General features: G+C 43.8%; 1 pseudogene; it reads right to left on the bottom strand.

Annotated features, from left to right (window-relative positions):
* Positions 1–520: 520 nt before the first annotated feature.
* Positions 521–16792, bottom strand: LOC136503352 (very-long-chain aldehyde decarbonylase GL1-6-like; annotated as a pseudogene).
* Between the last annotated feature and the right edge of the window lie 5 nt (positions 16793–16797).

Here is a 16797-nt window from a genome sequence, read left to right as displayed (position 1 = left end):
TTTAAAAATAATAAAAAAATTTTTGCCGAGTGCCATCCGTTAGGCACTCGGCAAAGTCTGACGGCAGATGCCCGCCGTCACAGGCCGGCCACCTTTTGCCGAGTGGGACTTTTGCCGAGTGCCGCGGCACTCGGCAAAGCCTAGATTTGCCGAGAGCCAGGCTTTGCCGAGTGCATGGCGCTCGGCAAAGCCACCTTTGCCGAGTGCTTTATTTTGCCGAGTGCGGCACTCTGGCAAAATTTTTCTTTGCCGAGTATCCCGATAAAAAGCACTCGGCAAAGTCTCAGACACTCGGCAAAGTACAGTTTTACAGTAGTGGTAGGCCCAACTGCCCAAGTCGACATGGGCCTGCGCACATGCTTCAATGAGAGCCCATTATCAAATAGGATTTTTTCTACTAGGAATTTCAGGTCCTCTATGCCGGGCTGTTGTTTATCTATCTATCAATCTATATCTATCTATGTTATAATACCGGCGCCTAACACGGAAGCAATTGTTTAGATCTACCTAGACGAGATGCTCACGGAAGATCACAACAGAAGAGACTTGATATTTGGTAGCCGTGTGCGAGCGCGGCGCGCCAGGCCTTGTCGACGCCGGTGACCCTGGCGCCGCACTCGTGGTCGTCCCAGCCCTGGAGCGCGTGCATGATGCCCGCCGCTCGCCACGCGCTCTTCACCCTCCGCGGCAGCCAGTTCTGCATACCCATGCGACCACCAACACATCAGCTGATCAGCATACCAACACATCAGACAGCTAATACAGAAGAGACCCTTGTGGTTAGCTCACGTACCTCGCAGGCATGGAGGTTCTCGTAGGCGTCCGGAACCAGCAGCGCGGGGGTGCTGTGGTAGACGCAGTCGCCGCGGACGGCGTCGGGAGGGAACTGCGAGTATGGCACGAAGTGGACGCCGGCGTGGGCTCTCCTCTGCTCCTCGCCCGTCAGCTTGTCGCCGACGAGCCATACCTTGCTGCTGCTGCGGCTCCCGTCAGAAAGAAGAAGGAGATGCTTGTGCGTCTCTGGGCGTAGCTCCTGCCTCAGATACTCGTACAGGTCCTTTTGTCGACCATCTGAACCTGCATGCGTCATTTACACCAAAGGGTTCTTCTCGTTCATAAACAAATCCAACAACACGATAATCTGGACATAAATTAAACTGGAGTGATGGCAACAACAGCACAGTACCTGAATCTCGCGTTGGCAGAGCGCCGAAGCCAGCACGGACGACATCTTGGTGGCGTCTCCCAGGAGGAGCACGTCGGTGGTGCCCCGAGGGATCATGTGGAGCACGGCGGCGGCGGCCAGGCTTGTCCCGTCGACGATCTTGGTCCTCAGGTTAGGTTTCCTGATGACATACAGCTCGCCGTTCTTGTTCAGCTCGTTTGCCTGCACAAGTGCACAAGCCCACAGGGCGCAAGCTGGCGCTGTAGCCATTCACAATTTTTTTAAGTAAAATTTACCACCGGTTCTTAAACTTGGCTAGAGGTATCATCCCGGTTCCTAATTCCAAAGTGATATATGTGGGTATCTAAACTTGGCCAACGATGCATGTCGTTCCAGTCCATGAACAACTTCTAAACTAAGTTGATCACAGCCGTTCCCTAACTTGGCCCGGTGATGTCATTCCGGATTCTAAACTTGGTTTTGAGTACCGTTTACACTGGTAGAGAACCGAGCTTTACTCCTGGTGGGGAACCCCCTTTAGTTCCAGTTCCCCACCCGGGAGCAAGCATCCGGGACTAAAGGGGGTCCTTTAGTCCCGGGTCAGGAACCGGGACTAAAGGAGGACCTTTAGTCCCGGTGGGTAACACCAACCGGGACTAAAGGTGCCTCCTGACATGCCACGATGGCCGGCACCTTTAGTCCCGGTTGGTAATACGAACCGGGACTAAAGGTTTTTTTCTTTTTTCTTTTCTTTTCATTTTTTTGTTTTTTTTTCAAAAATAGGTTTTCGAAGTCGTATTGTACGCTGCTAATTATACATTTATACGCGCGTATAGTATGTTTCGGTTCAAGCACAATGAACGTATTAAATCACACAATTCAAGCATAGAAATATATATATATATATATATATATATATATATATATATATATATATATATATATATATGCATGCATGCATATGTGTATTTTATATTATATTATTTCATGTGCATATATTACAAAAGATTGCATTACAGTTGCTGTGACATAACAAGTTTCCTCCCATCCTCTAGCTTAGCTTCAATGGCAGTGTTGGGTCGAAGTAGAACTCGTCCTTGGAATCGATGACCTGCTCATTAAAAAATCCGGCTATAGACTTTTGAATTGCTTTGATTTGGTCTTGCCGTATGACCTTTTCCTCCAACCATCGAGTCTACAGGTTTGAATTAAAGGAAAATAAATTAATATATGTACATATATATATAAAGACATAGTAACACAATCAATAATAATAATTAAATGAATATATAGTGTATTTTTAACGTACTTTGAGTCTCTCTGTAGGAGTTCTTTGGGAGAGCACCTTGATAAACTTACAAACATAGTAACCACAGTAGTTGTTCCCCTGTTCCTGCCTCAGACACCACTTTACGAGAAAAAGATTTATCATCCAATCTGGTGATCCGGTGAAAGCTATATGTTTAATTAATAAAGATGATGCGGGGACTTACTTTCAAAGGGATTACATTCAGTGGCGCTTTGCATTTTTCCATGTGTTGCTTCTCAATAAAGGTTTTCCAAACACTGCCCAATAAAAAATTTGCCACGTCATCAGATATAGTTAATCATCATGTTTGTGTGTATATATAGTTGCTAGAGATCCCAAAATTACCTCTGGATAATATCTATCATATCTTGGTAGTCTTGTTGTGGTTTTCTTATCGAGTCATAGATTATCAAGTGACTTTTCACCAGATCGATGTCCATTAATATCCAGTGATTGTTGCATGTGTTTATAGGATATAACGCATAACACTTATTATTTAACTAGAATCAACATATGAGCCATTAAGGATGATCGGCATGATTAACACTCACTTGAAGTTATATAGAAAGAGTATATCCTTCTTGTGGCGTTGGTTCACTAAGAAGTTCATGAGGTTACTCTCTGACTCATTCTTCCAATTAGTCTTTGGAGTAATTGGGTCTTTGAATACTATATGGGGATCAACAAAACCAATTTCATTGTAGCCTTCCTTTCTGAGCTTTGTCATTGTAAATCTGCATATATATAGTACTTGTTAGGATAATTTATATGCATATACACATATATGATGAGTTTAATAATAGATCGAAAGAATTATTACTTACAGGCAATAGCAGCTAATGATAACTTTGTCCAGAGAGGTCAGGTGGCATAGTTGATGAAATTCTGCAAAGTCAACATACATAACATCATCGCCACGGAACCAATGTTCGTCTCTAATTCGGATACCAACGCAGAAGTCTCCACTGGTAGACGTCTGCATGTACCACTTGTTTAGCAGGTACATTTGCGTCCCCAGATCAGATAAGGCTTGAGGGTTGTATAGACTCTGGCCTAGTACAAATTTTTTCTTCCAAATATCAACCTCCGCCGCACTCTCAATGTTTCCATCACCAAACATCTAGTAAAGGTCGAGACCAGTCTCATCAAGAAATTCACCAAGGTGATCCAAATCGACATCCGAAGGTATGTTTGCCTGATGCATTAATCCTAAATTCGAACCATATTCATTACCAACAACTAGCGGGGGGATTGATTGGTGCGCTTGTTGTCTGAGTTGGGCAACTCCTTTCCCTGCCCGCTTCTTTTTCTGTGCCGCCTCAATTGACTTGGTGAGAGTGTGGTCATAGTCCGATAACGTTGATTTGGACGGCTTACGAGATTTCCGCTATTGTTGCTGGTAAGAAGTCACCTTTTTTCTTAGAATATCTGGAGCTACGAAGAAGTACGGTTTCTCCGAGTTTCTCCTTGCTTCTTGATTCATTTTAAATTTGTCATAGAATCTAGACATGTCTTTTTTATATGCATCAGTTCCTTCTTCCTTCTCTTCAGATATTATTTTGGGAATAACCCTTGGTTTCACGGTGGCTTTCTTTGCAGGCGGGGACTAGTTCTTCGTTTGAGGGGCTGGCCTCTTGCTAGGCTTCTTGGTAGGCGGGGGCGGGGAAGGCGTTGGAGACCTCCTTGGAGGTGTTGGCAGCAGCGTTGGAGACCTCCTTGGAGGTGGTGGCTACGGCGTTGGAGACCTCCTTGGAGATGGTGTGGATGTAGCCTCATCTTCCAACACAATGTCGTCGTATAGAGCACTATGATGATCTGGCGATTGAACAATTGGATTTAGGTTGGGGGAGGATCTGCTACAAAAAAAGGATGACATATTATTATGAGCAGATAGTTAATTATTTAAGCCAATACAAATTAATGATGTAGTGTTTTCATCCGCACGTACCTATGGTGAGGTAGTTCAGGAGGAGGTGGAGCCGACATCCCTAGAATGATGATGTAGCGCTTGCGCCATAGAATGAATGTCTTCTCCGCTTCTCCTAGAGTCTTCTCGCCATCACCTCCAGGAATGTCAAGAGGCAAATCACTAAAACCTTTTTCAGCTTTATTTACCGAGATGGTAGCATATCCTTCTTGGATTATATTCCCGTGAATCCTTGGTGTCTTGGTTCGGTCGATAGGATTAACAAGACCGATAGCCACCTTGATTGTGGAATTCTCCTTCGGAATGTGTAGCTCACACGTTGTACAAGGTTCAGTGACGTCATCCACAGGGAAGCGCAGTCCTATGTCCCCTTGATTTGGTATCTCTGTGGAAGCGTAGCTGCTTTTTAACTGAATAGATTGGCTAATGTTGATTCCTGGCTCTGATGCCTGCTTGCTTGCACTCACTGCTATTTGCACTTGCCTTCTGATTTCCTCCTGCATTCTCGCTTCAAGGTTTTTTTCCCGCTCCTGTGCTTCACGCACCGCTTCCTCCAACCTCTGGAGCCGCTGTGCCTCTTCTTCCTTCTTTCTCTGGCGACTTCTGTAGGAAGGTCTGTCCTGAGGGAATCCATGGTCCCACGAGACACTTCCTTTGCCTCTAGTTCGGCCACCATATTCAATAGTCCCGATGGCGTATGTCAACTCATCCTTCTCTCTGTTGGGCCTGAACGCACCACTAGCAGTAGCTCTCTGAGCATAAAACAATCTTTCTGCTGCTTCTTGTAGTCTTACGCCATAAACACACTTCCCTGTCTCCTGGTCTAGTGTTCCCCCATGAGCGAAAAACCAATTCTTTGCACGTTCTCCCCACTCGAGTGATTCTGGTCTGATACCCTTGGCAAGAAGGTCTGCTTCCATTTTGTTCCACTTCTTAATGGCAGTCGGGTAGCCACCTGATCCCAAGGTATGGTGGTATGTCTTCTGTTGGGCATTACGTTGGTTCTTTATCACCCGACTCACACCCTCTTCCAAAGTCTTGTACTGTACAAACTCATCCCAATAGGGCCTCTGCTTTGAGATCAGGCCTGGGACAGTAAAATCTGGTGCTATGTTCTTCTTCACATACGTCGTGTATAGGTGTTTCTTCCAAGTCTGAAACTGGGTGGCCATCTTCTTCATTGCCCAATCCCTAACTCGCTCCTTCAATTCATCACCATCTATTATATCATCATAACCATCTGTTTGGAGCGTGAAATATACCAAGACATCTTTCCAAATTAACGCCTTGTCATGATCGGAGACAAAACTGATATGAGGAGCATTGGTCTTCTTCTTCCATTCACGGGTACTAATCAGGAGCCGGTCCCGTACAAGGTAACCACAGTGGTGCACAAATTTTATTTTATTCGGCCCCCCCGGTTCTCCTGTATCCACATTGAACTCCGAGATGATGAAGCGGCCCTCCAATGGCTTTTTGGGACCTCGAACATTTTTACTCTTCGTTGTAGTTGTTGATGTCGATCTAGAGGGCTACAAAACATAAACATTATTTTTAATGTCATGAGCACACATAAGACATATGATAATATATATATAGCTAATAATAAAAAATATATACTTGGCCAATATGTTGTTGCTCATTTTGTTCAAGAGCTAAGTACTGACTCCCGTCATCTGCATCCTCTTGCACGTTATTTTTAGCACCATCATCGCTGGCAACTTGAGTGCCAGTGTTGATCAAATTCATCATCAACTCCTCCTCATCCATGTTTCTCGGGTCGGCCATCTAGCTTCAAAAAACAAAACCAATATATAGTACGTCAAATCTTTGCTTACATGCGTAAAATCTACGAACAATATGCAGTATTAAATCTTGCCCCTCGGTCACGGACACAATTCGCCACACTAGGGCAAACTACGTCGGTACTAGGGCGAATTAGGGCTATACATAAACGGCCGAGGGCAAATTGCGTCGGTGACTAGGGCGAACCACGTCGGTGACATCAACAGCGCGGTTCGCCCTGGTGTGATTGTTTAGCATTAACGATAATGATAATACGAATGTTGATCAACTAGGCCACGAGAAAGGGTGGTGTGACAAGAGTGGCGGTGCTCCACTCCGCCGTATATATGTCTGTACACATGGGTGAACGAGGGCGGCGGTGCTCCGCCGTATACATAGAAACGCATGGGCGAACGAGGGCGGCGGTGCTCCGCGATGTATATATACATGCATATGAATACAAATGATGTATATATACGTGTCGGCGCGGTGGCCGGTGTGCTGACGACGACGACGACGTGAGGCGGGCCGGGGCGGTGTTGGTGCGTGATGTTGTGATCCTATGTACCATGTGAACCATGTAGTCATTCATCATATGAGAAAATTCTATGTTGATAATGTAAGTATAAGTCATTATGAAATGTAAGTATATGTGTCTTATTACTAATATAACTATTACTATTTCCGAAATGATAAGAATTTATTTTCTTCTTTTACAGGCGATCTCTGATGCTATGATATAAAGTTTGAAGATAGTCTTCCCGGAAAAAAATATGTAATGCTCATATTACTTTAGCAACATTAATATATTATATCTGTATATTCAAAGTTCACAAATGAAGAAACGTTGAAGTTTTCCTTCATTTGTCTGTAGCCATGCATGCAAGTCCAACCAAAACTACTTACATCATCACATGTGATATTTTTTATAAACTAAAAAACACTTAGTTTACAAACTGGGTATCCAAATTGAGTTCCTATTTGACCATTATATATCCTACAACAAATCCTTCAAAAAAAGACCCTACATGAATATATTTGGATAAAATTTCGTTAACAAACATTGATCTATGAAGATAGAAAAAATTCTTCATTTGTCTGTAGATTCATGAATGTACAAAGAGATCGACGAACATATCACCTCGAGCTCGGCAGTGGAGGCCTCGGGCGCGGTGGAGGGCCACGAGCGCGGTGGAGGGCCTCGGGCGCGGTGGAGGGCCACGGGCGTGCGCGGAGGAGGGGCACGGGCACGTGCGGTGGAGGCCGCACGAGGAAGCAGAGGGCGGCGCCGGTGTCATGGAAGGTGAACGGACATGGCGCGAGGAAGAAGAGGACGGCGGTGTTCGACGAGGAAGAAGACGAGCGGATCGATCTGCGCCAGGCGCTGGAGGTTATATATTAGAGAGAATTACTCCCGGTGCCAGCCACCAACCGGGAGTAAAAACCCTTTACTCCTGGTGCGTGTTACCAACCGGGAGTTCCCGGTTGGTAACACGCACCGGGAGTAAAGGGTTTTTTTTGGCGGGCCACGAAACTGCAGCCCACCTTTACTCCCGGGTGGGCTTCCCACCCGGGAGTAAAGGTGGCCTGTAGTTTCGTTTCCTGCCTGTTTTAAGCAATAGTCTTGTTAAATAAAATAGAAATGCAATAGTTTTTGTTAAATACATAGTAAATTAAATAAAAGGCATAAAATTATTTTGTTAAAAATATGAATTTTCTTTTTGTTTATTGCACATAGGAAAAATCTATAACCTAACTTTTTTTATTTTTTGTTAGAATTATAAAACATAATGTAACTAATATTTATTATTTCGTTAATGCAAAAATGTAATGTTTAATTAAAATTATTAAAACTATTGGTTTTGGACAGGAAATTTGTTTTCACATCATTTTAACGTTAATATTTTAATTTTTCATCACTCAGTATCCTAATTTACTTTTTTGAGAGAGAAATCTCACCAAATCAAACATTGATTTAATTTGAAATATGACATAATAAACATCTGAATTCACAATTATTACATAATATCTCAAACACACACTATATTAAATAACTATATCATCAAGTGGGCACAGCAGTGAACTTCTTCTTTACGTATGTCCCTTGGTTATGATCGCTTCGTAACCATGGAGTGTCCTCATCATTTACCAAGATGCTAGGGTCTTTGTTCACTTTGAAGGGCGGAATTCAGTCATCCTTTTCATATTCTTCTGACATGTCCGACTTGTCCTCAATTCCCATGATGACTCTTTTCCCTGAAAGAACTATATGGCGCTTTGGCTCTTTGGTTGAGTCATTATCGTTTTTCTCTCTTTTTAGTTTGGTAGACATATCATTGACATAGAACACCTGATTCACATCCTTGGCAAGGACGAATGGTTCGTCTTTGTACCCAATATTACTAAGGTCTACTGTTGTCATTCCATACTCGTTGTCTACTGTTACCCCACCTCCGGTCACCTTGACCCATTGGCACTTGAACAATGGGATCTTCAAAGTAGGTGCATATTCTAGTTCCCATATTTCATCTATGCGTCCATAATATGTTTGCTTATTCTCATTCGGGTCTGTGGTATCTATGCGGACACCACTGTTTTGGTTGGTACTCCTTTTATCTTGGGCTACTGTGTAGAATATATTCCCATTTATCTTGTACCCTTTGTATGTGACGATATGCCATGATGGTTGCATAGCCAATAAATACAGTTGCTCATGGATGCTCTCATCACCTTGACATTTTTTTCGCAACCAACCGCCGAAAGTTTCCATGTGCTTATGCATAATCCAAGCTTCAGTCTTCCCTGGAAACTCGGATCGTAAGAGATCCTTGTGTGTCTCAATATACAGATCTACCAAAGAGGAGTTCTGTAGAACTGTGTAGTGTGCTTTATTGAAATAATCATCATCCGTACCAATATATGTTTTCCTTCCTAGTGTCCCCTTTCCGCTTAGTCTCCCCTCATATCTTGATTCAGGAACACCAATCGAGTCAAGGTCGGGAATAAAGTCAACACAGAATTCAATGACCTCTTCTGTTCCATAGCCCTTGGCGATGCTTCCTTCTGGGCGAGCACGGTTGTGAACATATTTCTTCAAGACTCCCATGAATCTCTCTAAGGGGAACATGTTGTGTAGGAACACAGGACCGAGAGTGAAAATCTCCTTGACTAGGTGAACTAGGAGGTGTGTCATAATATCAAAGAAGGAAGGATGGAACACCAACTTAAAGCTGACGAGACATTGAACCACATCATTCTGTAGTTTAGCTAGATCAGTTGGATCAATTGCCTTCTGAGAAATTGCATTGAGGAATGCACATAGCTTCACGGTGGCTAGACGTACATTTGGAGGTAGAATTCCTCTTAATGCAACTAGAAGTAATTGCGTCATGAGAACGTGACAGTCATGGGACTTTAAGTTACAGAATTTCTTCTCTGGCACATTTATAATACCCTTTATATTCGAGGAGAATCCAGATGGTACCTTGATGTTGTTTAAGCATTCAAACATGATTTCCTTCTCCTCTTTGCTTAGAGTGTAGCTAGCAGGACATAAGTAATGGTGTCCATCATCTGTCTTCTCTGGATGCAGGTTGTCTCTTTCTCTCAAACAACGCAGGTCCTGTCGTGCTTCAAATGTGTCCTTAGGCTTTCTATACACATCCATAAAGCCTAGCAGGTTCACACAAAGATTCTTCGTTAGGTGCATCACGTCGATCGAGCTACGGACCTCCAGGACTTGCCAATAGGGTAGGTCCCAAAATATGGACTTCTTCTTCCACATGGGTGCATGACCGTTAGCGTCTTTCGGAATAGGTTGGCTTCCATGTCCTTTTCTAAAGACGACTTTCACATCATTGACCATATCGAGTACATTCTCACCGGTTCGGTTGCGAGGCTTGGTCAGGTGGTCTGCCTTCCCTTTAAAATGCTTGCCTTTCTTTCTTACGGGGTGATTTGCAGGAAGAAATCGACGATGGCCAAGGTACATGACCTTTCGACATTTTTTCAAGAATACACCTCTAATATCACCGAAGCAGTGTGTGCATGCATTATATTCCTTGTTTGACTGTCCTGAAAGATTACTTAGAGCAGGCCAATCATTGATTGTTACGAACAACAATGCTCGCAGATCAAAGTGTTCCTGTTTGTACTCATCCTACACACGTACACCTTCTTTATTCCACAAAATGAGAAGTTCATCAATAAGTGGTCTCAGGTACACATCGATGTCATTGCCAGGTTGCTTCGGGTCTTGGATGAGCACAGGCATCATAATGAACTTCCGCTTCATGCATAACCAAGGAGGAATGTTGTAGATACTTAGAGTAATAGGCCAAGTGCTATGACTACTGTTCTGCTCTCCAAAAGGATTGATACCATCTGTACTTAAAGCAAACCTTAAGTTTCTTGCGTCATTTGCAAACTCCGGGAATTCTCGTCGATTGCTCTCCACTGGGACCCATCAGCAGGGTGTCTCAACATATTGTCTACCTTACGGTCTTCTTTGTGCTATCGTAATAATTTTGCATGTTCTTTGTTTCTGAACAGACGTTTCAAGCGTGGTATTATAGGAGCATACCACATAACCTTGGTAGGGATTTTCTTACGTGGACGTTCGCCCTCAACATCACCAGGTCATCTCGCCTGATCTTATACCGCGACGCATGGCATACCGGGCATGCATCCAATTTCTCGTACTCTTTGCCACGGTACAGGATGCAGTCATTAGGACATGCATGTATCTTCTCTATTTCTAGCCCCATAGGACAGACAACTTGTTTTGCTTCGTAGGTAGTGGCGGGCAATTCATTGTACTTCGGAAGCATCTTCTTTTGGATTTTTAGTAACTCTCCAAATCCCTTGTCAGATACACCATTCTTTGCCTTCCATTGCAGCAATTCTAGTGTGGTTCCCAACTTTTTCTGCCCTGCATCACAAGTTGGGTACAACAATTTCTTGTGATCTTCTAGCATCCGCTCGAACTTGATCTTCTCCTTTTCACTTTTACATTCTCTTTGTGCGTCACGAATGACCTGAGAAAGATCATCAGCCGGCTCATCTTCTGCGGCTACCTCTTCTTCAGCTTCTCCCATTGCAGTATCATTGAAGCATGCACCATCAGGAATAATATCATTGTCGTCCCATTGTTCTTCTTCACCTTCTTCCATTACAACACCGGTTTCTCCGTGCTTTGTCCAATAAATATAGTTTGGCATGAAACCCGACTTGAACAAGTGTGAATGAAGAGTCCTTGAGCAAGGATATTCCACCGTATTCTTACATATGGCATATGGACAGCACATGAAACCGTCGCGTTTGTTTGCCTCGGCCGCACGTAACAAAGAATGCACACCGTCAATGAACTCTTAGGAGCGGCAATCAGCATTATACATCCAATGACGGCTCATCTGCATTACATGACATAAATATCATATTAAAACCTAGATCATAATTAATTATTTATACAACATGCGTGCCACCACAAAAGATACAAATTTATGAAAGCATCGCTACAATGTAGACAATCCCAACTACCACTAAAAGAACTAAAGCTAAAATACATTTCAGGAGCACAAGGATTTCGCGACCAATCTCAACTAAAACAGACAGATCCCCCGATTGTGCAACATCTTTGGGCTTCTTCGGCGGGATCACTGCCTCATTAGTCGTCGTATCTGCCTGTTGTGCAAGATATTTTTGCACGAGTTCAACATACTCTTCCTCCCAGTAGAAGCCTGAACATCGTCCACTGCCATCCCACTGAAATTAAAACAAAAAATTAGAACTTTAATCACAACCATCATGAAAATAGGTATAAACTAACCATAATCATTAAATACGATAAAATAACTCACATTGCGATCCGGACACTTATAGAAGATACGATCCTTGTTGGGACCCTTCTTCTTCACTCGGTACTCCATCACAATCTTCGTCTCATCACGACACTTGTCGCATGGAATGAGAGGAAGGCCCGGCCTAAGTCGCTTTGGAAACCCATGAGAGGCCGAGGACCCGGAAGCAGTTGCCATCTACTCTCTATACTCATTTTTTAATACACTATAAATTTCTCCTTTTATAAACAAATAAAATTAAGAAACTATAAAATTATCTAGATCTCTAAACAATGATATTTTTAATGGTCATTGTGTTCTCGTCTTTTACTGCGGCAGGTAAGTAATTCACATGATATTTCCGCAAATTAACAGAAGAATGGGAGTGTACACACATAACAGACTACTGCGACGATATCGGGACGTGTGAATAAATAACCATCCGTACTAGTTGAACTTGCTTACGTGATCATCTCGGCGAGCATTTCTCCACCGGACGGCACCGTACTTGATCAAGGAAGAGCTCCGATTCTATGAGGAAGGGAACATGGTCTTCCACGACCGTTGTCGCTCTTCCTCGTAGAATCAAAGCTCCTCCTTGACGTTCGTTACCATTCGGCAGAGAACATGCTCGCCGACATGAACACGGTCTGCTAGTTCAACTAGTACGGATTTTCTATAATTTTCTAACTATTTTCTAAGTTTTTCATTTTATAAAAAGTTAAAATAAAAAGTACGGTGATTGACAGACTACTGCGACGATATCAGGACATGTGAATAAATAACCATCCGTACTAGTTGAACTTGCTTACGTGATCATCTCGGCGAGCATTTCTCCACCGGACGGCACCGTACTTGGTCAAGGAAGAGCTCCGATTCTACGAGGAAGGGAACACGGTCTTCCACGACCGTTGCCGCTCTCCCTCGTAGAATCAAAGCTCCTCCTTGACGTCCGTTACCTCTCGGCAGAGAACATGGTCGCCGAGATGAACACGGTCCGCAAGTTCAACTAGCTACTTTAACCTTCTTTTATGTAAATATGCAAGCTTGAAGTGATTTTGAGCTCAAATTGCTTACAAATGAAAAAAACCACAATAAAGAACCATATATATATATATATATATATATATATATATATATATATATATATAGTGAACAAAATGAGATAAGACAATGGTGAAAATGAGAGTATGAGATTGGTAACCTTTACAACTGAAGAATCGACGGAGAAATCGAAGAAATCGACGGAGGAATCGAAGAATGGATGGAGGAACAATGGAGGGAGGGAGAAAGCAAGAACACTACTGCAGTGAGCTTCAAAATATGCTGAGCTCGGGCTCGGGAAGGAAGGAGACGGCCGGGATATAAAGGGGAGACCTTTAGTCCCGGTTGGTGGCTCCAACCGGGACTAAAGGTAACTTTCCAACCCCGGGCGCAGCCACGGCCCGGGAGTAAACCTTTACTCCCGGTTGGAGCCACCAACCGGGAGTAAAAGTATACCTTTAGTCCCGGTTGGTGGCTCCAACCGGGACTAAAGGTCCCTGCCACCTCTGTCTGGCGCAGTAGCCGTTGGGCAGGGACCTTTAGTCCCGGTTGGAGCCACCAACCGGGACTAAAGATATCTCTAGTCCCAGGCGCAAAAAAATCCGGGACTAGAGCCCATTTTGGTCGAGGATCAAATGTCTGTTCTCTACTAGTGTTAGGTACAAATGGGACCTGACCACTCTATATGCTAATGAAGCATGTGTTTGTGGACCTGACATGTGAAATAATATATTTATATTTTCATTTTTGGAGGAGTAAAATTCACCTCCTAAACTTGGCGGTATTGTCATCACGGTCTCCAAATTGACATATAGATCCCACGTGTCAAAGATGAAGAATAGAGAGGAGTATAAAATTCACCGCTGGCTCCTAAACTTGGAAGCATTATCTGCATATAGAGCTTGTTAACCTAATTTAGACCCAGATGAGCTCAAAACTAAGTTTAGAGTTTGGAATGACACCGCTAGCTAGGTTTCGATACTGACAGTCTTGGAAGTTCATAAACTAGAATAACACCGTTGATAGGTTTAAGGATCCACAAATATTACTTTGAAAGTTTGGAATGACATCATCGGTCAAGTCTAGAGATCGGCGATGTATTCTATGTTTTTTTACAGTAGTTGTGTTTGATTACAGCAGCGAGGAGGGTGCTGGAGACGGGAGTGAAGTTGGTCAACTAGCAAGAAACAAAATTGAAGAATGCAGCAGCTGGACGACAGAGTGAAGAGAGAGGTCAGAGGCAGGCGGACCTGGTTTAGTAGACCCAGCGTGAGTACTCTCGCGCCACTTGCCTCTGCGTCCTCCACCGCCCTACCGCATGCAGACCTTCCTTGGACAAATACTGCATCCAAATATAACTGTTGCACCCTCAAAATTTAAGAACAACACTAGTGCTTTTCTATTTTTATTTTGAAAAACATACACTAGTAAGAGCATCTCCAGGAGTTTGATAAAGTTTACTTTTCTAGATATAGCAAGTTAAGAGAAGAAATAGCAACGTTAAAGTTTGTTTTTCTCCGATAGTCTCCAATAATAGCTTTTCTAGACGATTTTGCATTGGAAATCCTAAAATATTTTAACCAACCAAACATTTTTATTAATTTCTTTATTTCTTACTGCTTTCTCATGTGAAACCATTTATTTTTTTAATTACTCAAACATCCAAATTATTCTGATCTTCCGAGAAAAACATCGGACGTGCAATGATACGGAGTTCCTTAACTGCGAAAACTTACGAGTTGGAGAGAATATTTAATAACTTTTTTTTGATAAACAGTTGCTTTTTGAAATAACAAAAAATAAAAATAGAGAGTTAGTTTTACGCAACTTCGCGGAGATGCTCTAATAACTAATAATACCAGTACTCCGTATCTGAGAGTATCTTGGAACCACCCACGTCTCCAGGTTGAGCTTGTGGAGCCTGTTGGCCTCGGACCTGAAGGCGGTCCGGCCGAGCAGCGCGGCCACCGGGCGCGCCGCCGCCACCAGGTCGCTGCCGCAGTAGCGGGACGCGAGCGGCGCCGGCGCGGCGGCAAGGGACGCGAAGCCGAGGCGGAGGCGGAGGCGGAGGCGGAGGAGGGACGCCGGAGTGGTGAGGTGGACGACGTCGGGCGCCTCCTCCCTCCCCTGCAGCGCGCGCTCGTACAGGTTGTCGCTCGACTTGTCCGCCGTCCCGTACAGGTGATCGTAGAGCGGCATGAACAGCGAGTAGTTCCTGCGGAAATGCGTGTGGTGCAGCAAGTGGAACCTACGATGAGCACGCCGCAAGAATATCGAATCGATTATTCTACACAGCACTCGAGCATTATTTCCCCTTGCCTCACTCGATTTGTCAGCCATCTGATGCGTGCTGTGGAGTCCATCTAACTGTACACGTCTCTATCTCTGAAGCCTGTCCACACTGCATGAATAAAGCTCGTCAGTCTTATCATTTTCATCCTTATCCTCTTCTATCTCTTTTCCTTCCACCGTAGCTCCATAGCTCTTCTCCATGATCCACGCGCGCCTGCTCCGTCCAGCGCTGCTCACCTACGAGACGGCTCCCACGTCTTTTTCCTCTGCCCCATGCCCATCTGCTCCCACCACCTCTGCTCGGCTGCAGGACAGCGCGATGGCCGGCGTGCCTTCTTCCTCTGCTCCCCTCCTGGCTGCGGGACGACGCAGCGGCGTGCGTGCCTTCTTTCTCTGCTCCCCGCCCTCCTCCTCCGCAGCTCCGGCCAGCACTTCTCCACTGCAGTGGATTGCTAGTTTCTATAGTATCAGTGAGCTATCAGCATGTTTGGTTGGCTGGTTCGTATTACTGCTGGTTCGTGAAGAAGTACCGTTGGCTGGTTTGTGTGAGAGAAAAATATTGTTCCGGCTGAAAATTTACGATCGTTTACGACAAACCACAGCCAAACGAACAGGCTGTATGTTGACACTTACATGCTACTATTACTAGTTTTATATTATAGGACGCAATCTAATTTGTTCGGACTATAAGTGTAATTGCTTTGATGCACCAGTGTAAATTGGTACTACATTATATAGATAGCTGATTTGCACTATTTAATATGTTATCTGAAAATTTTCTGATTTTTTTTGTGTATTTGTATGTCATTTTTTGTCTATATTTGGATTTATTCCAATTTGCTTTTCATAGAAATAATCTGGATATTTTTCTACCATTTTTATTTTCTATTTTTATGTTTTATTTATTTTTCATTTGAATTTCTTTTAATTTGTCTTTCATAGAAATGATTTGTTAATTTGTTGTATATCTGTTCGCTTAGATCTAGATCTTGTGGTTTGGAAATCGAGTGTTCCATACCCTAAAAACACTCGATTCTGGTTTGTTTGGTAAATCGAGTGTTTTATAGGTTTTTGACACTTGGGTGTCAGGAGTGTGTAAAACACCCGAGCTCAGAGTAGACAGTCCCATATCGAATTGGTCAGGATGAGCACACAGGACAGCATGCAAGCAATGTTCTTAACAAATCACAACCAGCTGCAATCCGATGCAATGGGATGAAAATGAAATACACTCCTACTTACGATGGCGTGTACATCAGGTACTTGAGGGGAGGGAAGACGTCGAAGAGCAGCGTGGGGACGAGCTCGAAGTTGCAGTGGCCGAGGTAGTTCATGAAGTCGATGTAGACGAGGTAGCCGTTGGCCACCACAACGGAGGCGGTGCCGGTGCCTATCATGGTGAACACCGGGATGCCGAGCAGGACGAAGTACACCAAAG

Source organism: Miscanthus floridulus, chromosome 14, assembly GCF_019320115.1.
Source record: "Miscanthus floridulus cultivar M001 chromosome 14, ASM1932011v1, whole genome shotgun sequence".
Lineage (NCBI taxonomy): Eukaryota > Viridiplantae > Streptophyta > Magnoliopsida > Poales > Poaceae > Miscanthus > Miscanthus floridulus.
The sequence above is the reverse complement of the archived record's forward strand: the minus strand, read 5'-3'. Positions and strand labels throughout refer to the sequence as shown.